Here is a 23,736-nt window from a genome sequence, read left to right on the forward strand (position 1 = left end):
TGCCTGAAAACTCCAGAAGAAATTCCAGGAGCAGAACAGTGGTCTATACACAATGTTTGTAGATCTGACCAAGGCCTTTGATATTGTTAATCATAAAGGCTTATGTAAAATATGTCAAAATTTGGTTGCCCAGAGAAGTTCATCAGCATTGTATGTCAATTTCATGATGGCATGTTGCCCAGGTTCTTGATAGTGCACAATGCTCTTGTGCCTTCCCAGTCACCAATGGAGTGAAACAGGGTTGTATGCTTGTTCCCATGCTTTTTAGCATGATGTTTTCGACCATATTGTCAAATGCTTTCAATGAGGATGAATATGACATCAAGGTCAGCTACCGTGCTGATGGCAAATTCTTCAATTTGAAAAGGTTACAAGCCAAGACCAAAGTGGAGGGAGTGTTGGTCCATGATTTTCTGTTTGCAGATGATTGTTCACTCAATGCAGTCTCTGAAGCTGAAATGCAACAAAGTATGGATCAATTCTCTGCTGCCTGTGCTAATTTTGGCCTAATAATCAATACCAAGAAAACACAGGTGCTCTATCAGCCACCACCACACCATCCATACATGGAACCATTGATTACAACAAATGCAGAAGTTTTGAATTCTGTGGATAAGTTCATTTACCTTGGTAGTATACTTTCCAGGGATGTACACATTGACAATAAGGTTGACACATGCATTGCCAGAGTTAGCTCAGTGTTTGGGAAATTCTGAAGAAAAGTTTGGGAGAGAACAGGTATTAGACTGACTACCAAACTGAAGGTCTACAGAGCCATTGTACTGACCTCATTGTTGTATGCCTGTGAAACATGGACAGTCTACCAGTGCCATGCCAGGAAACTGAATCGCTTCCCTTTGAACTGTCTTAGGAAGAGTCTGAAAATCATCTGACAGGATAAAGTACCAGACACTGAGGTCCTTGCTCAAACTAAACTACCAGACATTCATACTATGCTTCAGAGAGTGCAACTTTGATGGGCTGGCCATGCTGTTTGAATGCAAAATGTATGCTTGCCAAAAAGACTATTTTATGGTGAACTCGCATGGGGCAGGCTATCACATGGTGTTCTGAACAAGCAATACAAGGAAACTGTCAAGGGGTCTCTTTCAAAAACTTTGGATTTGATTGTGGGACATGGGAGACACTGGCACAGGACCGCTCAGCATGGCGTACCCACATCAGAACAGGTGCTGTGCTCTATGAGTAAAGCAGAATTAAAACAGCACAAAGGAAATGTAGGATGCACAAATTTGGAGTAATCACCCCAAATATTCACAAGGACTATCAGTGCCCAATCTGTGGTAGAGCATTCCAAGCACTGATCAGCCACAGTTGTACACACTGAAACTTCACTTTATCACCATGATGTAATTTTGGTCCTCTTTGAGAATGAAGGACAACCACCACCACCACCAGCATGATTTTCAGCAATAACTCCATAGAGATGGGTTGACATTGAGAATAATATTTTCATTCTGATCAAAGAATCACAGTCTCATAGATCTTAGATCTGGAAAGAATCTTATGGATCATCCAATCTACCCTTTCCTTTTACAGTTTTGGAAGCTGAGGTGAAACTATTTGCCCAGAATCATATAAATAGTAAGTGACAAAGCAGGTATTTGAATTAAAATTTTGGATTTCCAAAGTTCAGCCTTTTCCCCACTGTATTTTCTTTCTTTCTTTCTTTTTTTTCATTCCTGGACAAGTTTTTATTGAGGATTTTTCAAAAACTAAAATGATTGGATTGTTTTTCATACAGTTGATTAAGTTAAAAACACTCAGTTTCAGTTTTTAAAAGCAGTTTTAACATGACTATCCAAAACTAATTTTGAAATGGGTAAAACAAAAATCAGGCTACCTTAGACCATCGCCAATGTTATGGCTCCTTCTGGTGTGTATGTTGTGACACGAAATTAGCAATATTACACAGTTCAGGTGCAGAAAAATTAAGCAGAACACATTGTCAATAGAGAATTAACTAGGAAAAAAGCAAAGAAACTTGTTGGCTAAGCATTTATTTTGGCCTCCATGTATGAAAAGAGTAACAGTTATTTAATTTGGGCTAATGCAAATAAAAAAGAATAATGTACAAAATGCTATTTATAATTATCTTCTGGCTAGAAAGATTTTCTTCTCTTTATCATTTCACTCTATTTTTAAAAATACCAATCTCTGACTCTAGGGCAAATACAATTAGTTTAGGATGTAACTTTTTAAAAAAAATTCCCAATACTTCAAGACCCACTTCTCCTCCCACACAGACATTCCCTATAGCAAAACGTTTTTTGTTTGTTTTGAAAGAGGGAGAAAAGTACAGAAAAACCAACCAGTATAACAAAAAATTCTGACATTATATGCAGTGATACACATCGATTCCCCCCACCTCTGCAAAGAAACAGAAAGATGTCTTCTAGTATATCTTCTTTGGGACCAAACTTGTGACCTTTTAAAATGAATGTTCTGATCTCTTTCTCTGGACCCACAGCTCTTTATTTGAAGACCTTAAGTACACTGGCAGTTTCCTAGGCTATCATCCATGGTAGCCAGGGCCTCTCAGTCCTCACTCCAATGAGCTCCTCGCTTCTCCACAAGTTCAATGCATTGGGAGTGGTTAGCGTAATGATTTCCATCCATTTCACCTTCCCAGCATCATCTCCTGCTTCCAGAGGCAGATCATCCGTCGTCTCACCTGTTTCATCATGGTGGTTCACAGCTCCTGCCTCCATCCAGGCACTATCAGTGTTTCGAGGGTCACCCACATATCCCTTATAAAGCACTAAATGCTCCTGGCTGAAGAGTCTGTGTAACTCTTCCTCCAGCTCCTTCTTCTCTGCCTTGGACTTCTCTAAGGCATTCATGGCTTCTTCCCCAAACTCTCGTTTCAAGGTGGCGCTGATTTCCCTCCTGGTTCCACCGTGCCCCCCGGGATCGCCCACTCTCCACAGTCTTTCCGTTTGATGGCTACACACTGCAGGATGTCTTTGCCACAGACGGGGTGGGAGACCTTCTTTCCACAGCTGTCCCTTTTCCATCGAGCGATGATGGGGTCTGCCGCGTGGTTTGGGCCCCACCGCCCCAGAAGGCCCCGGCCAACGAGTCCCGTGCGGCCTGCGGGATTTCTAGGTCACCATTTGCAACCTCGTAGGGGTCATTGTGGCTTTTCTGGTCAACAAGTCCTTCCCTCTCATTGGACTTGGGAGAAAACCCCTGCCACCTACCTGGGGATGGGCCCGGGAAGGCCCCGCCAGGACGGCCGCCGCGGCCTCCACGGGCTCGTACTCGGGCACTCCGCCAGCCAGGACACTTTGTCCGGGCACATAACATCGCTCCACCGCGGACCGCGGGTAAGGCGACGAGCGAGCCTTGCGGTGGAGGCCCCTCAGCACGCGCGGCGGAGTGAGCCAGGATCGCGGGAAGCCTGGGGAGGCCGCCAGCGCCGTCCCTCGAAGCAGCGCGGAAGCCCCGCGGGCCAAGGTCCAGCCCAGCGTGGAGGTGGCGGCTCCCCGGGAGAGGCTTCCAGCAGGTAGGCCGCTCCCGGCGCAGCCTCTGCGGCTCCTCGGATCCGACCGGGGGCGGCCGGCCTGGCCCCTCGCCGGCCCCTACTCGAAGCGCTGCTTTACCTTTTGTTGATGTGGGTCACCCACGGCGCGGCAGCGGGCACACCCGCCTCCCCACGACAATGCCCCGCTGCATTTTCAGTGCGTCTCTTCAGTCACCAGTGCTGGTACTTCCTACAGCTGCAGCTAGCTGGAGCAGTGATTGGAGTGCCAGGCCTGGAGTCAGGAAAACCTGCATTTGAATCCTGCCTCTGACGCTACTTAACCTCTCTCACTTTCCTCATCTAAATATCATAAATGCCAGCTATTCTTCTTCTTATCATATGCAGCTAGGTGGTGCAGTGGATAGAATGCCAGGCCTGGAGTCAGGAGGACTCATCTTCCTGAGTTCAACTCAGGCCTCAGACCCTTACTAGCTGTATGACCCCTGGGCAAGTCACTGAACTCTGTTTGCCTCAGTTTCCTCATCTGTAAGATGAACTGGAAAGGGGTCATGAAGAGTCAGATACAAGTGAAAAACAACTAAACAGCAACTAGCTGCACAGGTCACAATTCAGACATACTTTTCCATCCCATAAGGTTCCTGTGCATGTCTTCTATAAGTATTACAGGAGGGTATTCTGTCCTCCTCTCCCTTAACCTGCTGGAGACCTCCCTCTGTGAAGTCAAGAAGCATTTATTGTCTTACTATATGCCAGGAACTGTGCCAAGTTTTGGTAATAGAGTGATAGGCAAAAAACGTTTCCTGCTCCTAAGGGATTCACAGTTTTAATGTGAGGAGACAGCATATAAATAAATACAAACCAAATAAGATTAAGGACAGGATAAGACATTTTGTAGAAGGTAAGTGCTCACTATATGTTTGGCACTGTGCTAAGAGCTTTCATTTATTTTTTAAAAATAAATATTATCTCATTTGATTCTTACAACAACCCTACTTGGTAAGTACTGTTCCCATTCTACAGTTGAAGAAACTGGGACAAACAAGGTTAAGTGACTTGCCTGGTGTTCCAGAGTAAGTGGTAGGCCAGTTTGAACTCACTCCAGGCCCAGAGCTTATTTTCTTGACTGTAACACCAGACTCTTTAGCTAAGATTTGAAAGAAGTCAGAGAAGCAAGATGTGGAGATGAAGGGGCAGCATTCTAGAAATGGGGTGAGGGTATAGCACATGAAAGTGCTCTGAGTCACTCTGATGGAGTTTTGTCCCTGGAACAGCAAGGGCACTGGTACTGCTGGATTACAGAATACATGAAAGAAAGCAAGGCAGAAGACTGAAGAGGCAGAAAGGGGCCAAATTATGGAGGGTTTTAGATGCCAGACAGAGGGTTTCATATTTGACCTTAACAGTAATGGGGAGTCATTGTGATTTCTTTGGGAAGTGAATATCATGGTCAAACTTATGCTTAATGAAGATAAAGTCAATTAATCTCAATAAATAGAGAGAAACCCAAACTACAGCTCTAATCAATCCAGCCAAGCTTTAAGGCCTAGCTTTTACATTTTTTAACTCTGTATAAATATGAGACCCTAATATTCTCATGATACAAAAGGAAACCAGTACAGTAAGAGCAGCTTCCCTAGATGACCTTTGAAACTCTGATCTTGCCTAAGATCAAGAAAAAACAAAAATAGATAGAGACAAAGGCATTCAGAGACATCTGCATTAGGCTGCCTGGTTGAGCCCATGCTCATATTGTGGCCATTTGTGTGAAAGAACAAGAGTGTCACTCCAGCCCTAAATGTGACCACCAAAGCAGAGGTCATACTACTTGTCACCCCAACTGAAGCATCTGGGCTACCACATGGCTAGAAGCAATAGTCATATAATTGATGATCCTGGAAATGCTAAGCAATGAAAAAACTACATGCTTGGAGTTCCCAGAGGTTTCCTAAGGAATTCTGGGTGCATTTTCCCTAAGATGGCTCCAAAGGTAGATTCAGCTCTTTTATATTAGTAAGACCTTCATCTTATCCTGGTGACCTTTAGGCCATATGTTATTTAATTTCATCTACTCTTATTTCACAAAATCTTTGTCTTTCTGTTAGATCAGAACCCTTCTTTCAGTACAACACTCTTCTCTTAGTATGATACTTCAATGGAAATTTTGTGGTCTGAGATAATTGCTTAAAATTCTGTGGAAGCCTCTTGGAAGGTCATTTAACCTTGAGAAATCTTATGCCAAACTAGAACACTTGGTAGACAAAGAAATCTTTGTATGAGGAAACCATCCTCCAAGGATCTGTTCCATATAATTCACAAAGGTTTATAATTGATCTTATCTTAAACACAATAGTGTTTACTCATTAACTTATTCATTTTGATACCTTCATGCTATATGTGATAGGGAGTTTACTCATCCATCACATATTCAACTGTGACACTGGAATGCAATTATGGTAATTCTACTGTTATCAGTGGAGAAAATAGTTTGCTTTGGAAATTGTAGATATTTTCCATTTTTGGTTGGTTCTACTCCTTCTAGTTTACTTGTTGATATGCCTGGGCTGATCTGGTTTAATTGGATCTCTCACCAGTACTAAGAATAGTGCTAATAATCCCTCATCAACACCACTCACCAGGTAATGAAAGTTTTGACTGAAGCCATTTCTTAAGGTTTGTGTGGTTTATAAAAGTACAACAGCAGCTAGGTGGCATAGTGTCAAGAGCTCTAGGCCTGAGGTTAGGAAGACCTCAGTTCAAATCCAACCTCAGACAGTTGCTAGCTGTGTGACCCTGGGCAAGTCGCTTAACCATTGTTTGCCTCATTTTCCTCATCTGTAAAATGAGGATAATAATAGCACTTACCTTGCAGGGCTGTTGTGAGACTCCAATGAAATAATTGTAAAGCACACATAGTATAGTGCCTGGTACATAGTAAGTGCTATATAAACATTAGTTATTATTTGTGATGTGAGACAGCTGACGCATATATAATCCTTGTTGAAACCACAGATATTTGGGAGTATTGAGGTTATATTTCTCTATATTTATAACACACCCTTGCACTTTCATGGAACCATGACTTTGTCGCCCTGCTACAGGATCAGAGTGGCCTGGAGATGGGAAGCAGGTAATGTCTTACCGTATCCTCACAGATAATGAGGTAATTTTCCCTGCATGTCTATGCTTAATTGTTATTATGTCACATAGAAAACTGTGATCATTTGTTCAATCTCTTATTCAACATTTACTGAATACCTATCATGGAACAAACCTTTAAGTTGCCAACACTAGATTCAATTCCATTCAGAAACATCTGTAATATTAAGTGCTTAATGTGCCAGACACTATTCTAGGTTCTGGGGATAAAAGGGCAGCAATGAGAGAATCCTTGCCTTCAAAGAGATTATAATCTACTGGTGAATTCATCATGTTTCAGCTAAGTACTTACCAGGTGCATATAACATAAGCTATAAAGTAACCTGGGTGTAGACACTGGTAACTGGAGGAATCAGGAAAGACCTCTTAGAAGAGTGGTACTGGAGCTAAACTTTTAATGAGTCCAAGGTAGAAGGTGGAAGATCTGTTCTGTCCTGATTATGCCACTTCTAGGGTGGCAGAGTATCCTGAGGGATGGTTCTGTCTCCAAGAGAATTCTGAGATACTGAAGAAAGAGGGGCAGTCCACATCAGCATGCAAGTAAATACATTTTATTGGGGGGAGCTTTCTCATGAAGCCAGTTGTCTTGGGTGGTGGCAGGACAGTATAGATCTTCATACTACCCTCAGGCCAGGCCAGGTATTTTATAGAAACAGAACACAGAAGGCATAGTGCCAGGAATGGTCTGTGGTTATGTGGGATAGCTGGAGATTTTTGGTTTTTTGCTGTTTACATTAACGGTAGCTTACATTAACTGTGTGGTCAGAGGTCAAATTGTCATACTCTGGCTTCCCCTGTACATGAGGATTCTAGGACTGGGAGTTGTGGAGAAAGATTATTGTATGCATGAGAAAAAAGGTATGGAGGTAGGAGAAGTACTGCCTTGCATAAACAATAAGAAGTAGATCAGTTTGAATGGAACATAGAGCACATGAGGGACAATAATGTGTGATCTTCTAGGGAAAAGAATAAAAGCCCAAGGTAAAGGGCTTTTGGTATCAAGAGTGAGAGTTTATATTTTATCCTGGAGGCAAATGGAACCAATGGATCCTCCTTAAAAAGGATATTACAGTCAGATTTGTGTTTCAGGAGTAACAGTTTGGCAGCTAAGTTCAAGATGAACAGGAAAGGGCAAAGACTGGAGGTGGGGATGCAATTGGGTTTCCCCTGTGATCATCAAAGTGAGAAGTGGTAAGGGCCCGAACAAGGGTGGCAGATATTACACTCTTATGCATGAAATATTAGAAAACTTAAACCAAAGCTTCCAGTTTGTTGAGTAGCATTTTTGTAGTATTAATTAAAGGAAGTGGATAGAGCACTGGGCATTTTCTCTTTTCCCAGATATCTCCAGAGGAGCTAGGTGGTACAGTGGATAGACCATTAGACCTGGAGTTAGGAAGATGTGGCCTGAGACGCTTACTAGCTGTGTGATCCTGGACAACTCCCTTAACCCTGTTTGCCTTAGTTTCCCCATCTGTAACATGAGCTGGAGAAAGAAATGGCAGACCATTTGAGTATCTTTGCCAAGAAAATCCCAAATGAGATCTTGAAGAGTTGGACATGACAAAAAATAGCTGAACAACTATACAGATAAGTAAATATAGGCATAAATACATATCTATTTACATATAGTACAAAACAAATATATACACAATAATGTATGCATGTACACACATGCATGTGTACATATGTATGTATATGTATATTATGCATAAATTGTACATTTCTGTCTCTAGTTATATATAGTAATCTCAGAGGGAAAATCCTGGAAAGAAGGGTAAGCAGGGTGGTGACATAGTAAAGCATTCTAGGAACAAAAGGCAGGTAATAAAAAGGAATAAAGATAGGACATGTAGAATCCTGTGTGAGGAACTGCACGTAGACCAGTGTATTACATCATGTAGGGTGTGGAAAGGAGTCCTAATAAAGGCTGAGTTATTGACAGCTTTAAATGTCAAATAGAAGAGTTTATATTTCATTCTCAAAGTGATGGGGAGCCACTGGAACTCATTAAGTGTTTGTATGTGGAGTGTGTGTATGTGTGTGTGTGGGGCATGGTTAGATCTCACATTAGGAAAAAAACACCTCAGTAACTGAGTGGAGGAAAGATTGGAGTAGGGCAGGGAGAAGAAGAAATGGAGCAGGGAGACCAGTTAAAAGTTTCTTGCATTAGCTCAGGGGCAAGATAAGGCAATGAATTAGACTGTTGGTTGTGTGAATAGAGAGAAGGGGAAGCATAAGAGCTATGTTGTGAATGTCAAAAAAACAAGATATGACAGAGAGTTAGATATGTGGAGTAAGTGAGAGTGGATTGTTGAGGATGAAACCAGAAGTGTGAACTTGTATGACTGGGAAAATTGTAGTGCTATCAACAGTAATAGGGAAATTTGGAAGAGGCAAAGATCTGGTGAGAAAGATTAGGAGTTATTTTGTTTTGTTTTTGTTTTCTTCAGAACAGCATGAATTTGAGATGTCTAGAAGACATCCAGATGGAGATATCCAAAGACAGTTGGTGATGTGGGACTAGAGCTCGGGAGAGAGACTTGAACTGGATAAATAGACCTTGGAATCATCTTCATAACAATAATAAAGTAACCCATGGCTTGTAATGATATCATCAAGTGAAATACTATAGAGCAAAAAGAGAATAGGGCCCAGGACAAGATTTTTTGAGAGAAATATATGGTTGTTAGGGGTAACGTTGGTGAAAATGAAGAAAGGAGTGGCGTGGCATGGCCAGACAGGTGGGAGAACCAGGAGAGAGAAGAGTCACAAAAACCAGAAACGGGAGTCAATTGATCCTATCAAATGCTGCAGGTAATTTTGGGGGTGGAGGTAGAGAGGAGACTAGTAAGTCAGGATGGGTCAGGAATCAGGAAAGACTTCCTGTAGAAGGTGGAGCTTGCATAGAGTGTGGAAAGAAACAAGGGATTCTAAATTTCTCACACAAAAAGTGAGAAGGAAGTGCCCTCCAGGCATGGTGAGGAGAGAGTTGGAGAGCCAAGTGGTGAAGAAAAGCAAGAATTTCAATTTGAATGGAATGCAGAATGTCTGAAGGAACATAATGTATAAATAATGTTTTAAAGCTAGGCTGGGGACCATTTGTGAAAAGTTTAAATGTGAATGGAACCTACATTCCACCCAAGAGGCAATAGGGAGTTATTGGAGTTTATTTAGTGGGGAAGGGCCATGGTCATGCCTATGTTAGCAAAATCACTTTAATAGTTGTGTTTATGATGGATTAAAGAAAGAAGTGGCTTGAGAAAGGAAGACCAATTATGTGGCTATAACAATGGTGATGAAAAAGATGATTAGGGCCTCATCCAGGGGAGTGGTCATGGGAGAAAAAGAAAGGGAGGCATGCAAGAAATGCAGACATGTGGGCACAATATTTGATACCTAATTGAATATGCAGGAGAAGGGAGTAGAGGACTAGATCATTTCATTTCTTTGCAGCTCAGTTTTATCACCTGTGAAATGAGGATACAAAAGTTTACACTAATACATCAATGGGTTATTGTGTGGGAAGTGTTTTCTAAGAGCTACATAAATAGTAATTAGCTTGTTATGTACCTCACAGGGTCTGTAATGATAATGATATGCTGATGCAATGATAATGTAATGATAGCTGATATCCCCATACAGTTTAAAGGGCTACAAAGCTTCCTTGTTGTTCCTGGAATAAGACACTCTGTCTCTTGACTGTATTTTTTCTAGTTGTACCCCATGTCTAGAATGATCTCCCTTCTCATTTCCATCTCCTGACTTCTCTGACTTGCTTCAGATCCCAGCTAAAATCCCATCTTCTCCAAGAAGCCTTTCCCAAACTCCCATAATGCTAGTGCCTTTCATCTGTTATCTCCAATCTATACTGTACCTATCTTGTTTGTATACAATTGTGTGCATGTTGTCTCTCCCCTTTTGTTTGTCTCTCCTTGAAAGCAGGGACTGGTTTTTGCCTTTCTTTGTATCTTCAGTGTCCAGTACAGTGCCTATTTATTAAGTAATAGGTACTTAAAACACTTGTTGACTTGCTGACTGATGAGATGATTAACCCCTCTGCAATGCAAGTAGTATAGATATTAAAATGCCCATCTCACAAATAACAACACCCAGTTTAATGGTCAAAGCCTGTCCAGGAGTCAGGAAGACCATGGCTCAAGTTCCATTATCTGACCCATAAAAGATATCACTTGTATTGGATGAGTCATTTAGCCACTCAGTACACACCATAACGTTACTTACCTAAATTGGCAAAGGCAGTTTTCTCATCATTACACCACCTGCGTTTTAAGCCCCAGGTATTTCTCAGTAGACAAAATGGACCACAGATAAAATGATCCTTCTAGGGTCAGGCTCCAGAATTGACTCCAGTCCACATGAACCTACAAAGATTTGTGAGCCTGGGACATGGATAACATATTGATGGTACTCCTATCTTAATCAAGCAGAATTTGAGTTATTGTTTTTACTATGCCCCATGGAATTTATTAATAAAATTTCCTGATTTTGCTTCCCCAGTATCTTTTACATCCATTTCCTCCTTTCTATGTCCACACCTTAGATTTCATCATATTTTGTGTGTATGACTTGTGACAGTTAAAATTAAGGTAGACTGAGACACAAAGTTCTGAGTACAATTTATTAGTAAAGCATCAACTTACCACTAAAAAGGTCTCAGGCTTCCCAGTTAAGCTAAGAGACTTAATGAGGGAGTCATCTCTCTTTTATAGTTTTGAGGAGTACAGAAAATAGCAAAGCTAGCATCATAGGTAGAAGAAAATATAATTGGATAGAAATTAGGAACGAAGGCTAGCAACAACCCTCTCTTTCCCTCCTGTGACTAAGAAATGTTCATTTTCTGAGTCCATCTGCATCTACAGGGAAAGAGATTGCAAGCCAGAGTTCTTGGAATAATAAACCAGACATCCTTGAAGAATAGCTTGATAGTAACGAGGTCAGACGCCCTGGTGTCCAACTACTTTCTTCAAGGGTAATAGATTTCCTTGATACAAAAATAGAGCAATGATTAACTAAAGAACTGGATTTTGAAAGCCATTATAAGCCAGCTGAATTCTGAGCTAAGTTCAGAGACAAAGAAATATGACCTAGGCAGTTACAGGACAAAATCAATGAACCGTAAATAAGATCAATTGAATATGATGCCAAATCAACTTGATTATTTCATACTTCAATTGATTTCTGACACATCTTCCTTATCACTGGTGTCTCTCCCCCACCTCCATCCTCAGCATATCTTGTATATGCTTCCCTTGCCTTTCCTTTCTTTTTCTCCCCTTCTACAGTTTACAGCTCTTAACCTCAAGCTTATTCTTGCTTCTGCCTTTCTAGTAGCAGAGATCACAAGCACATGCCACCATGCCCAGAAAATTTAACTCATCTCTAAATCAAACTCTTTGTGTTTTATATATCTATATCTATGTGCATGTGTGTGTGTGTGAGATTTTTCAACCAATCTTTATCTCTCCTTTCCAGAAAAAAACGCCCATAAAGAGTCATCTACATCACCATATCTACATCCTCACCATCCCCCTCACTTTAACAAGCATTTTTAAAGTATCTTTTACAATATGTACCAGACATTGTGCTAGGCACCAAGGATGCCAAAACACAAATCCTTGCTCGTATGTTTTGCATCCTTTCTCATGTTCAAATTGTTGTCAATAATAGGTTCATATTTTTTCTTCTTATCAGATACCCTCTTCTTCCAGCTTCCTTGGGGAGAAGTGAGAAGGGCTTGAGCCAACTGGAGAGAAGGAAATCATGTAGGTGACTTGGAGAATGTGAAGGTCAGTACTTAGATTAGGGCACAAGATATTTTGACATTCAACTCCTTTATCAACTTTAGATAAAATGATGTGATGAAATCCTCACTCCTACTTTATACTCCATTTGTATTATATTCTTGTACACTATTTATTTGAAATAATATTAGTAAAGCAAGCAATGCCTCTCCACTTCTTCCAGGGGTGACTTGCTTCACAGTGAGCAGGTAGTATAGCCCGAGGAAAGAGACATAGATTGGATGGGTCATAGAGGATTATTCAGTTTGGACGATGAATAGGAATCAATTGGAGTTAGAGGAGACAGATCTCTTAGGGCAGAAGGTAGAAGATAGAAACCTAATCATCAGTTGGATTCAGAAATCTGGGCAGAGATATCTGGAGCCAAGGCAGACTTTACTTACATCCTAACCAAGATGAAAATTTGGGATTTATGTTTTACCAGGTCCATGTCACACGTGGGACCTAGACAGAGTTGGTGCACCAGCTAATGGACTCCTTGAACTTTCAAGTAAGGTTCATGTGGTTATCCTTAGAAGCATATCTTGAAAAGTTATGCCTGTCCTGATGATTACTGCTTGTTCCTGGGGTGGGTGTCAGGGGGAGGGGGTTGAAAAGGAAGGCTCTGTTCCTAGTGGTACAACCATGAGTCATAGCTCCAAGTTTGAGGGTGCTTGCAGGGAAAGCAGGGATCTTGCTGTGCCAGGATGATGTGTTCCTAGATCACTGAGGTGAGATTTGTGTTTTATTCCCCTCTCACCACCAGAGAACATCTACATGTGCCCTCCTTCTCCTCAGCTATGAGTATTCAATATTTCATGTACAAATATGTCCTTTACTTGACTCTAGCATTCAGTCTTTATCTCTCCTTTGCAGGGAAGTCACAGGATTTTAGACACAGGAAGACATCTACACCAACATCTCTATATCCTCCCCTCCCCCTCTAACAGGCATTTTTAAAGTATCTCTTACAATTTGTGCCAGATATTTTAACAGGCACCTAGGATATCAAAACAGAAGTCCTCGTTTAGATAGTTTATGGCTTCTCATGTTCAAATTATTGTCAATAATAGGCTTATATTTTTTCTTCCTATCTGATACTCTCTTCTTCCAACTTCCTTGGGGAGAAGTGAGAAGATCTTGAGTCAAGTGGGGAGAAGGAAATCATGCAGGTGACTTGGAGAATGTGAAGGTCAGCAGTCAGATTTAGGCAGATGATATATTTAGGGAAATTGGGGAAAATTGGAATAATAATAACTAGCCTTTACATAGCACTTTAAGATTTAGAAGTAATTTTACATATATTTCAGTTTTACTTTCCTTGGGAGGTAGGTGCTATTATCACCCCCATGTTATAGGAGGAAACCGAAGGCAGGATAGGCCTTCATATGGCACATGTCTGAAGCCAGGATTTGAGTTCAGATCCACCTGATTGTAGGTCCAGTTATTCATTAACACCACTTAGCTTTCTAGGGTACATATCCAAATTCTGCTTCTGGTTTTAAAGAAGGATAGGATCTAAAAATAATTAAGGAGGATCTAAAAGGATCAAGGAGGAGTAGACCTAGAACCTGAAAAGGAAGATTTGAAAGAAAAGGAGAAAAAAAATCTGGCAAGATAAGAAAGGAGAGATAAGTGATATATTCAAAGAATATAGTGATAAGAGTGGGTGAATGAGTGACACAAGATGTTGAAAGAGATAGGAGTGGATACCACACTGAAGAGGGGTGGTGGGTACAACTATGAAGTTGCAATTGAGACTAAGGACAACAAATTCAAGGGGGTTGTCAGATTAAGTGTTGGTAATTGACTGTAACAATGTTAAGAAGTGATTTAAAGTTGAAAAGTAAAGATCCACAAGTAGTTTTTTGTTTTACAAAACACCCAACAATCTCCACCTGTTGTGAAAGTTCCTTCCACCACTTTATGCCTTATATCATCGACCAGCTACCTGAAGATAAAAGACTTTAAATGTTTGCCCTTTGTTAATGTCAGAGGTAGGATTTGAAGCCAGATCTTCCTAACTTAAAGTTTAACACCCTCTCCATTATGCCAGACTTCTCTACACATTCTCATATTGACCTCTTTAACTTTCAGATCTTTAAACAAATATCTCCCACATCTACATATCCAGCACTAGTGTCTCTCCTAAGCTCTAATCCCACATCACCAAATGCCTACTTAAAATTCTAACACACACACACACACACACACATGCATGCACAAACATGGAGTGTGTGTGTGTGTGTGTGTGTGTGTGTGTGTGTGTGTGTGTGTGTGTTTATAACATCTATATGGGCAGCCAGGAGGCACATCAGATAAAGTGCAGGGCTTGGGGTCAGGAAAATCCTAGGTTCAAATCTGGCCAAATCTGTTCATACTTACTAGGTGTGTGACCCTGGGCAAATCACTTAATCCTGTTTGCCTCAGCTTCCTCATCTGTAAAATGAGCTGAGACTGAAATGGCAAATTAATCCAGTATTTTTGCCAAAGAAAACCCCAAAACAGGGTCATGAAGAGTTAGACATGACTGAAACTGATTGAACTTCTATGTATCTCCTGTTGTCTCTCACTCATATAGCTGCCACTCTTAAGAGGTAGAAGACTCTGAAGACTGAAATTCTGAGGACAGAAGGGAAAGCAATTCTGATCAGTAGTATTAATTGAAATTGTCTGAAGAATTAATGCTGCTCCAAAGGGAATTCAATTAAGATTTCGAATATATATACACACATATGTATGTATACACACATGCATGTATATGTGTATACATACACATGCTTATATATACACATATGTATATATGTCTGTATTATGCAGAAAAGCCAAGCAGCAAAAGATCACTGTAAGAGGTCAATATGGCCTTGTAAAAAGGAATGTTAAGAATGAGCTGAAGCTCACAATCGAAACCAAGGACAGCAAAACCTTCCAAAGATGTTGACTTTTAAAAGCTATGTTATGAGAAAGAGAAAGCTCAAAGAGGAGATAGAACTAATGAATAAGGTAGATATGATGTTGATAACTGAAAACAGGTAGAGGGCAGAGTTGCTCAATTTTTGTTTTGTTCCTTTTTTTCCTTCCCAGGAGCATGAACTTTGCCCTGGAAATGGTAGAATTAAATGGTAGAACAGGTACTTGATATCCGTGATAAGTAAGGAGATGGCAAATACCTATTCTTGATAAATTCAGTCCCCTGGCTCAGGTGAACTAAGCCTTCAGATTTCTTTCTGTTTTAAGTTTTTTCCTATTACACGTGAACAAAATTTTCCACCTTTGTTTTTTGTTTTTTACAATTTTGAACTCCAAATTCTCTCTCATTCTCCCTTCCACTCCTCCCCCCCATTGAGAAGGCAAGCAATTTGATTCATGTTATTAAATTACTAGATACCAGAAAAAAACAATTGACAATTGTACTTATGAACCATTGCCAATAATACTTAAACGGATACTATTTGGAGAATTATAGAGATACTACAAGATTGTAGTAGGGATAAATGTCCTCACAATTTTCTAAAAAGGAATGAGAATAGAGCAGGCCTGCACAACCTGTGACCCACCAAAGGATTTTAGGTGGCCCACAAAAAATATTAACATCCTCTACATTTTTTTGCAAGCTTGGAATAGAATGTGCAAACTATAGACCAATGAGCAATGTCATCGATTCCTGGGGAAATTCTATAATGGATCACTAAAGATAAGTGAAATCAACCTCTAGAAAAGGAATTAGTGATTACAAGCAGCCAACATGACTTCATCATGAGCAGGTCATTCCAATTTCCTTTTTGATAGAGTTACCAAACTGGGTATATCAGAGGAATGTTGTGAATAAGTTTTACTTGTACTTTTAGCAAAGTGTTTGACACAGTGTCCCATGCTACTCTTCAGAAAAGGTGCCAACGTGGAGTAGTGAGAATAATTATCTGGACTCGGAACAAAGTGAATGATCAAATTAGAAGAGGAATCATTAGTAGATGAATATGAATGTCAGCTGGGCAAGAGGTCATCAGCTGAGTGTCCAGAGATTTGTGTTGGGTCCTGTGAAGCCTCACATTGTCATCTGCTACTTGGATAAAAGCCTGAATGTCATTCTTACTGAAAATGAGGAAGATACAACTTCATGGGGAAGCATATAGAGATGAGACAAAGGAACCAAGAACGTAACTTTGGGGAACGCCTAGTGTCATGGGACAAAGCTCTGTCTTCCTCCTAAGGGATAAGAGATAGGAGCTCCCTGGGAGTAAGAGGCTAAGACCTCAACTCAGGAATAGAAACCAGAGCCTAATGGTATGTAAGGCTCCCTGACTTATACCTTAATCCCCTACCCCCACACACATTCCCAATGACCCCTGGATGTTCTTTGGCATTATTTCTTCAGCAACAGAAACTTCCCTTTATTGCTTGTGAGAGCAAAGAGTTCTCAGGACAGCAATACCCTGAGGCCACGATTGTGAGGGCATTCATAGGGGCATGGCTACACATTTTTAGATAAGAAGTTTCAAGGACATCAACTGTCCCTTGGTTATCCATGATAGGAGGCTGGAGAGAGACAATGCCCAACATGTCCCAAATTCAGAAAGATATTTAGAGTTTAGAGGTCTGAATTCAGATAATTCCTGGTCATGGATCTTTTGCCAGCTTCCCTGAGAGATCTGCCTTATTTTTCTATGTTTAATCTATTTCTCTTCTCTCTCCAGTGCACGCTACTCTCTACTGTCTAACCAACTAGCAAATATGTTCCTTTTCATGTCTCCCATCCTATCCAGACTGCACTCTTCTAGCACATAAAAAGTCTTTCCCCTTCTTTCTAACACTAATTCACTTCTGAAGACGTAGATGTCAAGAATCTTGAAGTTCTACAAATGGGTACCTTACAGGGCAGTCCTCAACCCAGAAAGAGCTGCCTCAGTGGTCCCTGGGGAAGACAGAAAGGGATCGGCATCCTTTGGGGAAAACCAGTTTTCAATTCATGCAAAGAGATTTAAAGGTAAATGCAGGAAGATTTTAGAATGAAGGCAAATTTTCTTACACTTGAGTTCAATTTTTGCCTCAAACACTTAAACTATATGACTCATCCTTTCTCAGCCTGAGTTTATTCATCTTTAAAATAGGATAATAGTAACACCTACCTCAGAGGATTGGTGTGAAAACAAAAAGACATAATCTGTGTAAAGTGTTTTGCATAATTTAAAACTATTCTATAAATGTTTGCTATTATTGTCATCATCATCATCAATATTAGCAGCAGCATCTTCATCATCTATGTGCTTAGTAACTCTATGAAGGCCAAGAGCAAATCTATGGCCATGGTGGTAACTGGAGAAATCAAGTCATAGGATCATAGATATGGATGTAGAAGCATTCAATCCAATATCCTTATGTTAGAAATGGGGAAACTGAGACCCAGTGAGGATAAATGACTTGCTGGAGAATATACATGCAGTAAGTACCAGAAGTAGAGTTGAAATTCAGGTCATTGGTAGAACTAGAAGGAATGTTGGAGACCATCTAGTCCAAAGTTCTCATTTTGTAGGTGAGGAAATGGTCAAGGGAGGGCTAGTGATTTGCTGCAGGTCATATGAACAATAGGCATTAAAGGTAAGGTTTGAATCCAAGTTTTGACTTCAAAATCAAAATTACTTTTTCACTGCCTTCTTCATTTCAGAGTTAACTTGGCACAATTGGAGTGTCATGGTTTCAGGCCGGCCTCTAAGATCATATGTTTTCTGAATATCAGGAGTTTCCAGAGACAGTAATAGAATGTATATTTTTGTTGCTTGGGTTTTACTTTCAACGAAACTCCACATATACTTTAGGCAGTACATGATGTGTGTGAAATCCTTTTAAATGAAGTGAACCATTCATGGTGCAAGCACAGGACTTTCCTCAAACTTAGACCCATAGAAAGATATATCAATTTTGAAGGATAGTTCATAAGCCCTCATTAATGTGTTGCTTTTTACTCTGTTAGATATAGAAGACAATTCAAAATAAAAGACATTAAGTTAAGTGCCATGGCAAAATAAACGAGGAGAAAGAATTCTTTAATATATACAGGGTTATATTTTTCCCATGTGTTATAACACACGGGAACACATGGGAATACCTGAGATATTTTGCCTGCTTTTGGACACCATATTTCAGTACAAATTCAGTAATTATCTGGACTCAGAACTGGGTGAATGATTCAGGTAAAAATTCAGTAAGGACACCGACAAGATGATGAGGGGTCTTACTGTTTGTACTTGTATTCCACACAAGTGTTACAGATTTGTTTCTACTCTCTTCACCTCTATCCACAACACACTATCACATATATACACACATACATACTTCAGTTTATGTTGGCATTGAAAAGCCAAAATATAATTACAAAGTGTTGATGAAGTGTTATGTTAATGATAAAACTCTGTGTCCTGATCCATTATAGAGACATAATCTCTTTTTTTTTTTGAGACAAGAAGAAAACCAGAGTGAATAAGACAAAATAAATTAACTTTTATATTTTATATAAATATAACTGGGCCTATAACTAAACCTTGATTAACTTGAGGTGGTTGAAGTTAAATTGAATCAATTTACTGGTTAAGGGGAAGCCCACAGTGGAGGGACTTTGAGTTATAATGTTAAGAGTTGGGACCAAACCTGCAAATCTTCAAATAGGAACTGGAAATAGTACAGAAGGGGTACTACACTGTTTGTATATAATATTTGTTTTTCACTCATTCCCTCTAGTATTTATCATTTCTGAGAGGTCTAAGGTGGTATCTTAGAGTTGTTTTAATTTTCATTTCTCTAATCAATAGGGATTTCGAGCATTTTTTTTTCATATGATCATAGATAGTTTTGATTTCTTCTTCTGGAAACTGCTTGTTTATATCCTTTGACTATTTATCACTTAAGGAATCCTCTTAGTTTTACTTTTTTAAAGAAATTTGTTTATGGTGATGCTCTTTCTGTCTAAATCACATACCCATTTTGACCTTATTTTGGTACATGGTCTATATCTAGTTTTATCACACTGTTTCCCAGCAGTTTTTGTCAAATTATGAGTTCTTATCTCAGAAGCTTGAGTGTTTGGGTTTATCAAACCTAGATTACTGTGGTCATGTATTACTGTGTATTGTGTACCTAATCTGTTGCAATGATTTGTCACTTTTTCTGAGCCAGTACCAGATTGTTTTGATGATTACCATTTTATAATACAGTTGGAAATTTGATATGGCTAGGTCACCTTTCTTCACATTTTGTTTGCATTTATTACCTAGATGCTCTTGACTTTTGGTTCTTCAAGATGACTTTCGTAAATATTTTTTCTAGCTCTATAAAATAATTTTTTTAGGTAATTTGATTGGTATGGACCTGAACAATTGCATTAATTTAGGTAAAATTATAATTTTTATTATATTGACTTGGCTTACCTATGAACAATTAATATTTTTCCAGTTGTTTAGATCTGATTTTATTTGTGTGAGGTATTTTAAAACTGTGCTCAGAGAGTTTCTGGTTTTGTCTGGGCAGGTACACTTGCAAATATTTTATATTTTGTACAGTTCTTTCTAATGGATTTCTTTTTTCTATGTCTTGCTGCTGGACTTTGTTGGTAAGATACAAAAATATTGGTGATTTATGTGGGTTTATTTTATATGCTGCAACTTTGCTAAAGTTAATAGTTTCAAATTTTTTTTAGTTGATTCTCTAAGTATACCATCATATCTTCTGCAAAGAGTGATAACTTTGTTTCTCCATGTCTATTCTAATTCCTTTAATTTTTTTTCCTTCTCATTAGTATGGCTAACATTTCTAGTACAATAATGAATAATAATGGTGATAAGGGACATCCTTGCTTCACCCCTGATCTTATTGGGAAAACTTTAGCTTTTCCTTGCTGTAGAGAATGCTTACTGATGGTTTTAGATAGATATTACTTGTCATTTTAAGTAAAATTCCATATCTTTTTTCTAGTATTTTTAATAGAAATTAGTGTAGTATTTTGTAAAAAAAAAAACATTCTGCATCTATTGAGATAATCATATGATTTTTGTCAGCTTTCTTAGTGACATGGTCAATTATGCTGATAGTTTTACTAATGTCAAATCAGCCCTGCATTCCTATTAAAAATTAAACCTGATAATATTGTATGATATTTGTGATATTGCTGTAATCTCATTAGAAATATTTTATTTAATATTTTTGTTTTGCATCAGCATTCATTAGGGAAATTGGTCTATAGTTGTATTTCTTTGTTTTTGCTCTTCTTGGTTTAGTTACGTGAACATACTCCTGAAATTAACATTTTTATTTTCCATAATCTAACTATACAGATGTAGGAGACACAGAATAAACCTATTTGCTAAATGGAGCCAATGAAAAGCCTGAACCAAGATCCTACTCACTTCCAGACGCCTTTGTTGGTGCTTACTGGCTGACCTTTCTGAGCTGCGTACCTTAAACTGGCTAAAACCAGCTTTGTGGTCAACAATTCCTGTAAAACATCCTGCTTCTGTGCCTCACCAGTTGCTGTGAATATTATCCATTCTCCACCATAACTCCTTCTCTTTGTGGTTTTTAAGCATAAATTGTCCCTGCCCCTCCTAGTTTGTTGATTCCACTGTAAATTTTGATTTGAAGCTCCAATATGCATGCCTAACTTTCCCTTTTAATAAATAATTTTGTTCTGACTCAAGCAGAATTCTTTTATATTTGAGGAGTGTTTTGTGGTCTGTTTGTTTTTTTTTTGCATTCATATGTGTCAGCACCATATTTGTGTTGTAAAAGAAATTTGGTAGGATCCCTTCTTTGCCTGCTTTTTGAAATGGTTTATATGGTATTAGAATTAATTGTGCTTTAAATGTTTGATTAATTCACTCATGAATCTATCTGTGGGGATTTTTTCTTAGAGCGCTCATTTTTTGGCTTGCTCAATTTCTTTTTCTAAGATAAAGTTATCTATAAATTCTATTTCTTCTCTTAATTTGGCAATTTATATTTTAGTAAGTATTCATCTATTTCACTTAGATTGTTAGATTTATTGGCATATAATACAGCAAAATAGCTTCTAATAATTGCTTTAATTTCATTTTCATTGGTGGTGAATTTATCCTTTTCATTTTTAATGCTGGCAATTTGGTTTTCTTCTCTCTCTTTTTTAAAATTAAATTAACCAATAGTCTATCAAGGGTTTACATTAAGCCAGTTACTAGTTTTATTTATTAGTTTAATGTTTTTCTTACCTTCAGTTTTCTTAATCTCTCCTCTGATTTTCAGGATTTCCAAATTGATGTTTAATTGAGTATTTTTAATTTGTTTGAAATTTTTTTACTTGTTTGTACAATTCATTGATCTGCTTTTTTCTCCATTTTATTGATGTGTTTAGAAATAGAATATTTCCCCTAAGTACTATTTTGGCTGCATCCCATGAATTTTAGTATGTGGTCTCATTGTTGTCATTCTGCTCCATGAAATTATTGTTTGCTTCTATAATATGTTCTTTGTGCCACTCATTCTTTAGGATTAGATTACTCAGTTTCCAATTCATTTTTAATTTATGTTTTCACAACTCTTTACTGAATGTAATTTTTATTGCATTATTATCTGAAAAAGATGTATTTACTATTTTTGGTTTTCTGAATTTTGTTGAGAGATTTTTATGACCTAATACATGGTCAGTTTTTAAGTAGATTCCCTACCACTGAGATAGAAGTATATATATTTTTTGCCTTTTACTCAATTTTCTCTAGATGTTTATCAGATTAAACTTTTCTAAAAACCTATTCATATCCTCAATTTTTGTTTTGTTTTTTGTTAGATCTACCTAGTTCTGAGAGGGGAAAGTTGAGGTCCTCCACTAGTATAAATTTACTATTTTCTCTTGTAACTCATTTAACTTTTTCCTTAAGAATTTAGGTGCTATTTCATTTCATCTATGTTTGTTAATATGGACATTGCTTCATTGCCTGGAGAACCTTTTATCAAATTGTAGTTTTCCTGTTTATCTCTTTTAATTAGAACTATTTTTGCTTTTTCTTTGTCTGAAATCATGATTGCTAGTCCTCCCCCCTTTTTTTTTAAACTTTAGATGAAGAATAACAGATTTTGTTCCAGCTCTTTACCTTTACTCTGTCACTCTCTGCTTCAAGTGTGTTTCTTGTAAACAGCACATTGCTGGATTCTGGTTTCTAATCCATTGTACTATCCTCTTCCATTTTATGAGTGAGCTCATCCTATTCACATTCACAGTTATGATTACTAACTGTATATTTCCTTTCATTCTATTTTTCCCATTAGTAGCTATAAGTATCTTCTTCCCACGAGGAATGTAAGCAGTTTAACCTTATCGAATCCCTTATGATTTCTATTTCATATTTACCTTTTAATGTTTCCTTTATTTGAAAGTCATAGTTCCTATTTGGCTCTAGTCTTTTCATCAGGAATGTTTGAAATGTCTTCTATTTCTTTAATACCCATTTTTCCCCCTCAAGGATTATACTCAGTTTTGTTGCATAGGTGATTGTTGGTTGTAGTCCTAGTTCCTTTGCCTACTGGATAATGTATTCCATGCCCATCACTCCTTTATTGTGGAAGTTAGTAAATTTTGTGTGATCTTGACTGTGGTTTCACACCACAGTACTTGAATTGTTTTGAAGAGGAATTTGGGTTAGGGTAGTTGCTTATAATAAAAATAATGGTAATAATAACAGCTAGCAAGTTGCAAGTGAAACTTTTGCACAAAGTTATTTACATTGGGTAATAGAGCTGCCAATTGACACCAGCTGCACCCATTGCCAGCAAAGGGTCCCCTGAAATTTCTTTCCAACCAATTGTCTGACACCCTTACCTTCTTTGGAATAAGAGCTCCCAAAACTACTGCTGTTGTGGCCCACCAGTTGCCCACTATTGTTGCTGCCACATGTGTGGGCTCCTGACTGGGCTCCATCCTCTTGCCACAGACTTCTCCTCCTGACCTTTAAGGCCAGAAAAATATCTCCTTCCAAATTTATGTTGACTCTGCTGCTCTAAATTTTTATTTGAGGCATTCTTTTGAAGTTTGTTAGAGAGGATATTTAGAAGAGTTCAGTTGAGTGGCTATCCCTAATTCTCTATCTTATTTAAGCCCTGTGTATAACTCCCTTTCCTCTTGATGAGTAAATAGGTCAAGCACTGATTAAGTGCTTACTGAATCCTAGTACTTCTATAATGACATACATGTTTCCTCCAGATTCTGTAAATAAATTACTAAATGTGTTATGTGTACCAGATTTGGCAAATAAC

The 23,736-nt window shown here is 38.7% G+C and overlaps 1 long non-coding RNA gene and 1 pseudogene across 1 annotated transcript; one reads left to right on the top strand and one right to left on the bottom strand.

Annotated features, from left to right (window-relative positions):
* Window positions 1-2,005: 2,005 nt before the first annotated feature.
* LOC140518020 (ADP-ribose pyrophosphatase, mitochondrial pseudogene) lies at window positions 2,006-6,965 on the bottom strand (annotated as a pseudogene).
* Window positions 6,966-7,067: 102 nt separating this feature from the next.
* LOC140518696 (uncharacterized) lies at window positions 7,068-21,151 on the top strand. The gene is made up of 4 exons (XR_011971991.1): window positions 7,068-7,204; window positions 12,380-12,450; window positions 12,914-12,979; window positions 20,790-21,151. It is a non-coding gene; the product is annotated as an uncharacterized lncRNA (long non-coding RNA).
* The last annotated feature ends 2,585 nt before the right edge of the window (window positions 21,152-23,736 follow it).

Source organism: Notamacropus eugenii, chromosome 1 (genome assembly GCF_028372415.1).
Source record: "Notamacropus eugenii isolate mMacEug1 chromosome 1, mMacEug1.pri_v2, whole genome shotgun sequence".
NCBI classification, from domain to species: domain Eukaryota; kingdom Metazoa; phylum Chordata; class Mammalia; order Diprotodontia; family Macropodidae; genus Notamacropus; species Notamacropus eugenii.